The sequence below is a fragment of the Schistocerca americana genome, chromosome X, assembly GCF_021461395.2.
Source record: "Schistocerca americana isolate TAMUIC-IGC-003095 chromosome X, iqSchAmer2.1, whole genome shotgun sequence".
NCBI lineage: Eukaryota > Metazoa > Arthropoda > Insecta > Orthoptera > Acrididae > Schistocerca > Schistocerca americana.
In genome coordinates, this window is record NC_060130.1 from 891,334,783 (window position 1) to 891,344,411 (window position 9,629).

Sequence of the window (9,629 nt, forward strand, 5' to 3'; positions counted from 1 at the left end):
GAAATAAATGTGCTATCCTATGGTTTAAATATCAATAGAGTGAGAGTTAAATAAGTACAAACACTAGCAAAATAAATAAATAACATACTGACAGACGTGAAACATTATTTTTAGCTCAGCATAATTACACTTCAAAGTGAAGTAAGTACACAATTGCAGACGTGGAACTGACAACAGCAGAGGACCAATAAGTGGATTTAGTAGTCAACTAAACGTAGTATGTTTTGAACACTCACAACTGTACTATTACCAAAAGTTACTCACATGTACAAAGAAGCTGAGAAAACAACCACTAATCATGCTCATACTATCTCTAAGAATAAGGTAATCAAAGATGAGTCAGTTAAGTGCTTAAAATACAAATGTATCAGGAATGTACCGAGCATTGGTTCAGTGTTCCGGCCCAGAAACAATAAATTCGGATTAAATATGATTTATGATTGTATGCCTTAGGAGCATAAATTTTCTCTAATACATGACTAAAGGCGTTTTGAGCCATTTGTTTAACGATTTTATGACAGTTAAGTAACTGCGAGAGTAATACTGAAAAAGCTCTGTTAACTTTGTTCAAGCAAAATATTGAAGGATAAAATGTATATATCCCCATTTCATTGTGACCCACCCATAAATATTAAGTGAACAGAGTCTGAGGCACTCTTTTTGTTTGTTCTCCAGGAAAAACCAGATAATGGCAGCCTGGTAGCTGCGTGAAAGCGTGGAGTGACTTGGACACAACTCACAGTGACCCCTCCCCTTTCCCCCATGTAATTTAGAGAGAACGTGAAGGACGCACACCATAGCAACTTCCCCGCCTCTACCCTTGTGAATGGAAGTGTAGGACGCCAGCCAAAGCGGCTACAACCACGTGTGTAAAAAAAAAATTGTGAACTTTTCTTTCAGGTTTAGAAAAGACTGCTAAGAGATAATCATCTGTTTATGTATCATGCTATTTTCTTTGAATTTGTGTATGTAAAAATGTATTTAATGTATTTAATGGATCTAAGATTTTCATAATTTTTCAATTTGTGTGTGTACTCTTGCTTCACTTTCTGTAATTAAATTTTTTTTTTCATTCATTAACATTCATAAACAAAAAAAATTAAGTGGAGGGTGATGTAGGGAAGCAGCCTACTCACGCTGTAGCACATTCACATCAGTTTCCATTGTGTGCCAGCCAGTCTGCTGTAACTAGCTCTGACGTCATAAATGTTGCGCAATACCTTAAAAATCAAGAAAATGACCTAAAACTTTTCTAGCATGTCAGGAATAATACTAAATCAATGTGTGTTAAATATCAGTTCGATAACTTCAGCCATTTTCGAAATTTGGACGTTTTTCTGAAAAAATCATTGGCGCAACAGAAAAGAGCTAGAGACTTCAATATTTATATTTAGATTCATCTTTCATAATGATTTAATAAAAACAGTACTTTGGATTTCACAAATTAAGATTTTAGTGGAAATTCATGATTTTCTGGTTTTCATCTCAAAACTGAAGGAAGCAAGATAGATTAAGTAGGCTAATAAATAAGGCTAGGATGTTTAGATTTAAATAGGTTGGAGGTCCGCTATGACTATGAAGATGTGAAAAGTTTCTTTTGAATACCTATAAAATTATAGCGATAGCGGATCTAAAAAGGGCCAGTTCAGAGCTCATCTACTGCGTGTAGTGTAATTTAATTAATTCTCTCGCCCAAAATATTTAACTTAGCCACGTCAAAATTTTATTATCAATACTTACCTGCGTGCTGAATGCACGTTTAAATTAAGAGCTTCATCGGCCATCAGCAAAAGAAGCTATAAATTATTATGTAACTTGAAGTGGTGCGTTACTAGCCCAGCGGCTAGTCGGGAGAGCCGATTTGATCAGGCGTTCCCTTAGCCGTCCGCACCGCGTCTATATATATAAGAACGCTGCGCGAGGAAGGAAGGCCCCAGTTCTCTCCAGACGCTGAATGACACGCCATCTGTGTCGGGAGTCGCGTCGCATCAGTGTCACTGCTACAAACAGCCTCGGGTGCCGTATTAAGTTACTAGAGATACGCGGAACCATGAAAACATTTCAAGTGAAGTGTTAATTCCGGGATGATTTTCATTATCTAGCTTCAGTTTGCGTATTGTCGTATTTTCACGGGCCGTCGCGGGACAGACATTCTACCAAATATTTAGCGTGGCGTTTGATGAAATATTTTCATCAAATTATGGCGAGCATTCTTTTTAACATTTAATTCGGACATTTATAGTTGCATCAGCGCATTAGACTCTGAACTGCTCTGTTAGTTAGGTTGTAGGGATACTTGTGTTTTTTATCAGTGAATTTCAGAATATACTCAACTATTTTGGAAAACCGTTTTTGATTAGAAATCCCGGACAATCTCCTAATTCCTCAGAGCTATAAGCTGCAGCTATAATGGTATTCTCAGATGAAGTGGCCACTAGGATCTCTAATTACTGGCTCCACGTTTTGTTAAATCACTTTCTGGGTGCTAAAAAAGTAAATGGAGAGCCAGTGTTGAGAACGGCGAAAGACAGCATTAACAACATTCTAAAAGCCAGAAACTGATTCAACATGCAAGCATTTATACAGCAAACGATATTATTTTTACAATTTATTCGCCGCCCCACATATTGTTCCTGATCTATATTAACGACATGCGAGACAATCTGAGTAGCCGTCTTAGATTGTTTGCAGATGATGCTGTCTTTTACTGTCTTGTAAAGTCATCAAATGATCAAAACGACTTGCAAAATTATTTAGATAAGATATCTGCATGGTGAGGAAAGTAGCAATTGACACTGAATAAAGAAAATTGTGAAGTTATTCATATGAGTACTAAAAGAAATCAGCTAAATTTCGATTACGCGATAAGTCACACAAATCTGAGGGCTGTAAGTTCAACTAAATATTTAGGGATTACAACTACAAATAACCTACACTGGAACGATCACATAGATAATGTTGTGGCTAGAGCAAACCAAAGACTGCGATTCATTGGCAGAACACTTAGAAGGTGCAACAGGTCTACCAAAGAGACTGCTTACACCACGCTTGTCTTCCCTAATCTGGAGTATTGCTGTGCGGTGTGGGATCCGCATCAGGTGGGACTGACAGATGACATCGAAAAAGTACAAAGAAGGGCAGCTCATTTTGTATTAGCGCGAAATAGGGGAGATAGTGTCACAGACACGATATGTGAATTGGAGTGACAATCATTAAAACAAAGGTGTTTTTCGTTGCAACTGGATCTTCTCTTAATTTCAATCACCAGTTTTCTCCTCTGAATGCGAAAACATTCTGTTGGAACCCACTTACATAAGGGGAAATGATCATCACGATATAATAAGGGAAATCAGGGCTGCACGGAAAAATTTAAGCGATCGTTTCTCTCGCTGCCGTTCGAGAGTGGAACGGTAGAGAGACAGCATGAAGGTGGTTCATTGAACCTTCTGCCACGCACTTTATTGTGAATAGCAGAGTAATCACGTAGTTGAAGCGGTCCTGATGCCTCGCTTCCATCGTTGCTCGAGGATTTGCATCTACCTTTATGTGCGTACTGCGGCAATTTCCTGCCTACAGCACACTGTGCTACACATTACTCGTCACAAGTAAAATGACCCATACCTCAACAAGTATTGGTTTTCGAAGTATAATTTCCGGATCTAAGGGTTTGACCAGACCACCTCCTGAACGAATATGTAAAAGTTTTTAAATATAGTTGCTGTAGGCGTCACCTCTCGAGCAAACTGAAATATTTTCTGATTTCCCCTTGACTCATGTTCCCCATTATTTTTGTTTTCTGCCAAGCGTTTTCAGAGTATAATGTTTCCACGATGAGACATTATAACACTAATGTGTCGTGAAACACGCTAATGTTACCCTCTGAGAAGATTTTGAAGTTCGACCGCGTGTGTGTCTAATAAAGAAGGGTGTTGGACTACAATTTCGAATTTGGTGAAATAACAGAAAAAGTAAAACGGCTTTAATCTTGGGAGTCAACGAAAGTGGTAAAATCATAAATGAATGAAAAAAAAATGAACGGTTGCCATGCCAATTAGGCAGGTTAATTTGGAAACACACACACACACACACACATATATATATATATATATATATATATATATATATATATATATATATCAGCCACACTCCCGAGCATTACATAATCAAATACTGAAATGTCACAGCATCAGATGCAGAAACAAATTTGGACATGAGGGGCTTCTATCTTGACTTACTTGAAAAAGACAAGTAAAGATTAAGAACATCATATATACACTATTTAAACTTCTTTGCATGTAGCAGTTTTCCTTAGTAGTTCATAAATTACTTTGCAAGACAATAAAATACAACACTAGGCTTAATTAACTTCAATAATGGAACCTACCAAAATTTCACCTACTTTCAAAATGTGCATAATTTAATAATAAAGATTTATATGAACTTGAACTTTAATTACCCATGAAGCAGGCATTCTTTGCAATAATATTTACTCAATCTTGCACTGTAATCCTACAAAACTATATTTTGTAATAAACTAAGGATAGTTTAGAAAAAGCTTATCCAACTTCACTTTTGTGGTTTTTACTTTAACTTTTACTACTCCTTTTACTTTAGACAAAAAATCACTTTTAAACACATGGATGCAAGAAGTGTTCATTTAAATCAGGGTACACGGTTTTAGTAGCACTTAGGTGAGGACCCTGTGTAGGTTCGTGATCAGGATTTAAAATATGGTTACGGGCCGAATTTATTATTATTGAAACAACACACAGATTAACTGGTCCATGCCCATATACATTACTTAACCGAATGTATGAAGTTTGTGAAGCAGTGGCGAAGATTGGTGGCAGGCGACATGGCGGGTAACTGTACTCACGGCTCTTGATGTACAAATGCTCTATAAAATCTCTTCTTGGCGTAGGATTTTCAACATATTAGAGCCATTCCATTATGCCGTGAATACCAAATAATAGCCAGGTCCACATTCGAGACAAATCACATATAATGCAGCTTCCAATTGCCTGTCTTAGCATCGTCGAAGTGTACCGTGCTAAGGCTAGCTACATACTGGGTGTTAATCACACAAAGGAGCCGTTCAATTCGAACGCCAAATCCACCTTTTACATCGCGCCATGCCACTTCCGTTGTGCAGGGACTTCCCTACAAAGTTTACATGTTACGAATACAAGTGCCCCAAGCATGAACCAGCTTTTAACAAAGGTTTTCTTGTCATAAACATATTCATATTGTAATAATTTACCATTTCAACATATTCTTTTGGTTTATCATATACACATTACAAAACTCTAATTTTCTTGCCATACATCAAGGAGTTTAAACAACACAGAATACACACTTCATAAATTGAAGATTCACACTTACATAATATAAACCTACTTCTAACCTATAGAAGTGTTATAACATAACCTTAAAATAGGGTTACTGTAGTGCAGTTCTGAAATATTTTTGAACCTACAGCAAGTTATGTTTCTATCACAATCTAGTTTTATACTCCCTGTGAAACGTTCATGACCAAATTCAGCTGTTGGTTATGGTTCTATGTGTATACAATGCCTACAAAAATATAAAAAGTAGAAAATGTACTAATACTACCCCATTAAATGGGGTCAATTTAGTACAAGAGTATATCCCACTGAAATAACATAGCAGAGAGTTTCATACTGATTTCACCCAATCATAAACGTTTTCTCAGTTTCTCAAGAAGTAAAACTAAACTAAACTAAACTCCGTCCGACAGGCCTTAAAAGGCCCAACTGTACTGATCGGCCGCCGTGTCATCCTCAGAGCACGGGCATCACTGGATGCGGATATGGAGGGGTATGTGAACAGCATACCGCTCTCCTGGCCGTGTGACAGTTTGCGAGACCGGAGCCGCTACTTCTCAATCAAGTAGCTCCTCAGTTTGCCTCACAAGGACTGAGTGCAACCTGCTTGCCAACAGCGCTCGGCAGACTGGATGGTCATCCATCCAGGTGCTAGCCCAGCCCGACAGCGCTTAACTTCGGCGATCTGACGGGAACCGGAGTTATCACTGCGGCAAGGCCGTTGACTTCTCAAGAAATAGAGAGACCAGTTTCTGATGACAAAAATATTTTCAACTTGTTTTAAGATTTTCAAGTATATTTTGTCATTTTCTAACTTTACCATTGGCTGTATGAAATGTCACCATAAAAATAATAGAAACAACACCAAAATTGGTAGCAACTTTTATAATGCAGTAAGAACAAAAACGCTAAAAATAGTTTTTAAGTGGTAATAAATTTAACCCTGTTTCTTTATCTTTCCTTTAACAACATCAGTCTCTGACCACAGGTTCCATTAAGTTCATTGCAATTAAAAATGTCACTTTGATGAAGACTAGTAACCAAACAAAAAATAAAAGTAGAAATGTTAGGTAGGTACGTAGGCGTTATGCTACAATCCAAGATCATTTTCACTTCATCATGTCATCGAAAAAAATTACGCTCCTAGAAATTTGTGTAGGGGGAACAAGTCTTTGAATTATCTGTAACAGTTTACGCCAAATTTCGGTAGCTGGAGAACTTGCCACATTTTATCATACATGAAATCTTGGTATCTTCTCTATCACTATGACACGTCCTGGCTAGTGTGATCCCTCGTAGTCAAGAGGAATTTAATCTCCTATTTCTTCGGTAAGATCTGCAATGGCTTCAGAAGACAGATTATCACCAGGAGCATTGTTACACGTCTCATTTTCTTCGTCCTCTTGACTGTCACTCATTGCATAGAGTGCTTCCATCGAAGGGACATCACCTGCACTTCCTGCATAGCTCACAACGGAGTCGCAGCTTTGAGAGTCGCTGTCTTTCCTAGTTCGTTTTCCCTTCCTTCCCAGTCGGTTGTTCGGTTCTTCCTTGAGATTTTCAAAAGAATTATTTATGTCTCCTGCTCCTACATAGTCTCCTTTCATGGTTGTGTTTTTAACCATCCTAATACTTAGTTTCCACCTGTGTCGCTTCAAAAAGGTAAAAGCCCACTCGTTCTCTGGATACACTCCATTTTTGAACTTGTGTGTTTTTTCCCTAGACGAATTAAGAATCAAGGTGCAGTGCTTCTCAGATCCACCAAAGGGGCAAGAAACCATATAATTGAAGGTACCACTACATACGCCACCAGCGTTTCTTCATCTTCTGGGATGAAACTCGTCCTTCGATTACTTTTTATTGCCTCTGTTCTTTTTCATTTTAAGAATTAAGGTGCTGTATGGAATCTGATATCTATAAATAAGCAAAGGAAGAAAATTTAATAGCCTCGTTCTGTTTTTGCCTTACGTTAGGAGGAATCAACCTACAGAGTTTACATTACAATATGGAATTAATTAGTTACTAGCCATAGGCCTACCTATCTAGTAGTAGTGGTAGTAGTAGTAGTGGTAGCAGTAGCTTTATTCATCCGTAGATCTCTTTTTACAAGGATATAGGACATGTCAATGTATTTACAAATTTATATCAATTTAAAATAAGGTAATTCATATACATATATATTTACAGACTTCTAGTTAGAGACAATCATTAGATTTACTCCTGGTATACAATACTTTTATTACAAATAACTTACTAAATAATGTAATGCCACATTGTTCTTTCATATCTCACTATCAGTCACTGCACACACTATACACACCGAGCGAGGTGGCGCAGTGGTTAGACACTGGACTCGCATTCGGGAGGACGTCGGTTCAATCCCGCGTCCGGCCATCCTGATTTAGGTTTTCCGTGATTTCCCTAAATCACTCCAGGCAAATGCCGGGATGGTTCCTCTGAAGGGGCACGGCCGACTTCCTTCCCCATCCTTCTCTTATCCGATGAGACCGATGACCACGCTGTCTGGTCTCCTTCCCCAAACCAACCAACCAACACTATACACACATTGTTGCATAACACTTCACTCACTACACACAAACACACACACACACACACACACACACACACACTGGTGATCTCTGGGTCATTTTCTGTACCGCAACTTCCCATTTGCTATCCTGAAAAACTGAGTCAGCATCCCTCCGTAATGAGTGAGATATTGAGCTCAGAAAGAGGAAGAGGTGTTAGTACTGTGCCATGCATAGCTTTGGGGTAAGTATTTCTAGAAATGAAAAAAAAGAGGGAAAAATCATAAAGTGAAGGTGTTATGTGGAATGTTGGATATTTTATATTCATTATTATTATTATTATTATTTATTTGTATAACATTTTTTATCAAACCCCTACTCTGTTTTTAGCTAACATCCTTCAATGTATAAAACGTATAGCATAACAGGTACTTTTTAGCTGCCCTTTTAAATAAGTGTATTTTTGCAACTTCTTTAATCTCTTTTGGTAATTTATTGTACAGTTTTATTCCTTGGTAGAAAATGCTGTTTTGAGTTATATGTTAATTTTTTCTTGGTAAATGTAGGTTGAGTCTTTCGCTTGTTGCATGATCATGGACAGAGCTGTTTGTGCAGTAATTACCAATGTTATTTTTGATGTGTACAACTGACTGGTAAATGTATTCACATGGAGCAGTTAAAATACCCAGTGTTCTGAACAGATCTTTACAATGAGCTCGACTAGTATTTTTGGTTATTATTCTTATGGCTCTTTTCTGGAGTTTGAAAATTGTGTTCATATTTTGTGCATTTGTTCCATAAAAAAAATGCCATAGCTAAGAACTGAGTGTACAAATGAACAATATGTAACTAAAAGACACTGCATGTTACACACTGATAGGATGCTAAGGGCATAACATGCTGATGACATTCTGTTTGCAAGTACCTTTGTGTGTTCACACCACTTCAACTGAAAATCAATATTCATTCCTAGAAATTTTGCATTTTTTACACAATCTATAGAGGTGCCATCTACATTTAATTTAACATTGTCATTTTTCCTCTTCAAACTGATTTTCATGGCATTAGTTTTCTTTATGTTCAATGTCACTTTATTACTTATTGACAAATCATAAACTTCCTTGAGAGTTTCATTTGTTTTCTCGGCAAGGAGGTCTCTTTGTTTTCTCAGCGACTATAATTTTGCTGTCATCAGTGAAGAGGATTTTTCCACCATGAGTAACAGTACTGGGAAAGCCATTGATGTATATCAGGAACAGTATTGGTTCTAATATGCAACATTTTGGAACCCCTATATTAATGTATTTTGGTTCTGATAAGTGTTTTACTAAATCTTTAGATCTATTTGAAGTATGTGTTATCTCTACTCTTTGTACCCTATCTGTTAGGTATGATTGAAACCAGTCATTAGCTACCCCTCTTATTCTTAATGCTTCTAATTTAATTATTAGAATCTTGTGGTCGACTGTACCAAACGCCTTAGAAAGGTCCAAAAATATGCGTGTGACAGACTCATTTTTATCAAGAGCATCAAGTACAACTTTTGTGAATTCTGCTATGGCTAACTCCATAGTTTTGCCACTTCGGAAACCAAACTGTGATACGGTTAAAAGATTGTATTTATTCAGGTAATTCATTAATCTGTCTTTCATAATTGCTTCTATTATTTTTGAGAATGCTGACAGCAGGGAAATGGGCTGGAAATTTTCTATGTCTTCTGCATTACCTTTCTTAAGCAAAGGTACAACTCTTGCCT

At 37.3% G+C, this 9,629-nt stretch overlaps 1 pseudogene; it reads right to left on the bottom strand.

Moving 5' to 3' along the window:
* Window positions 1–5,953: 5,953 nt before the first annotated feature.
* LOC124556901 lies at window positions 5,954–6,071 on the bottom strand (annotated as a pseudogene).
* Window positions 6,072–9,629: the final 3,558 nt, after the last annotated feature.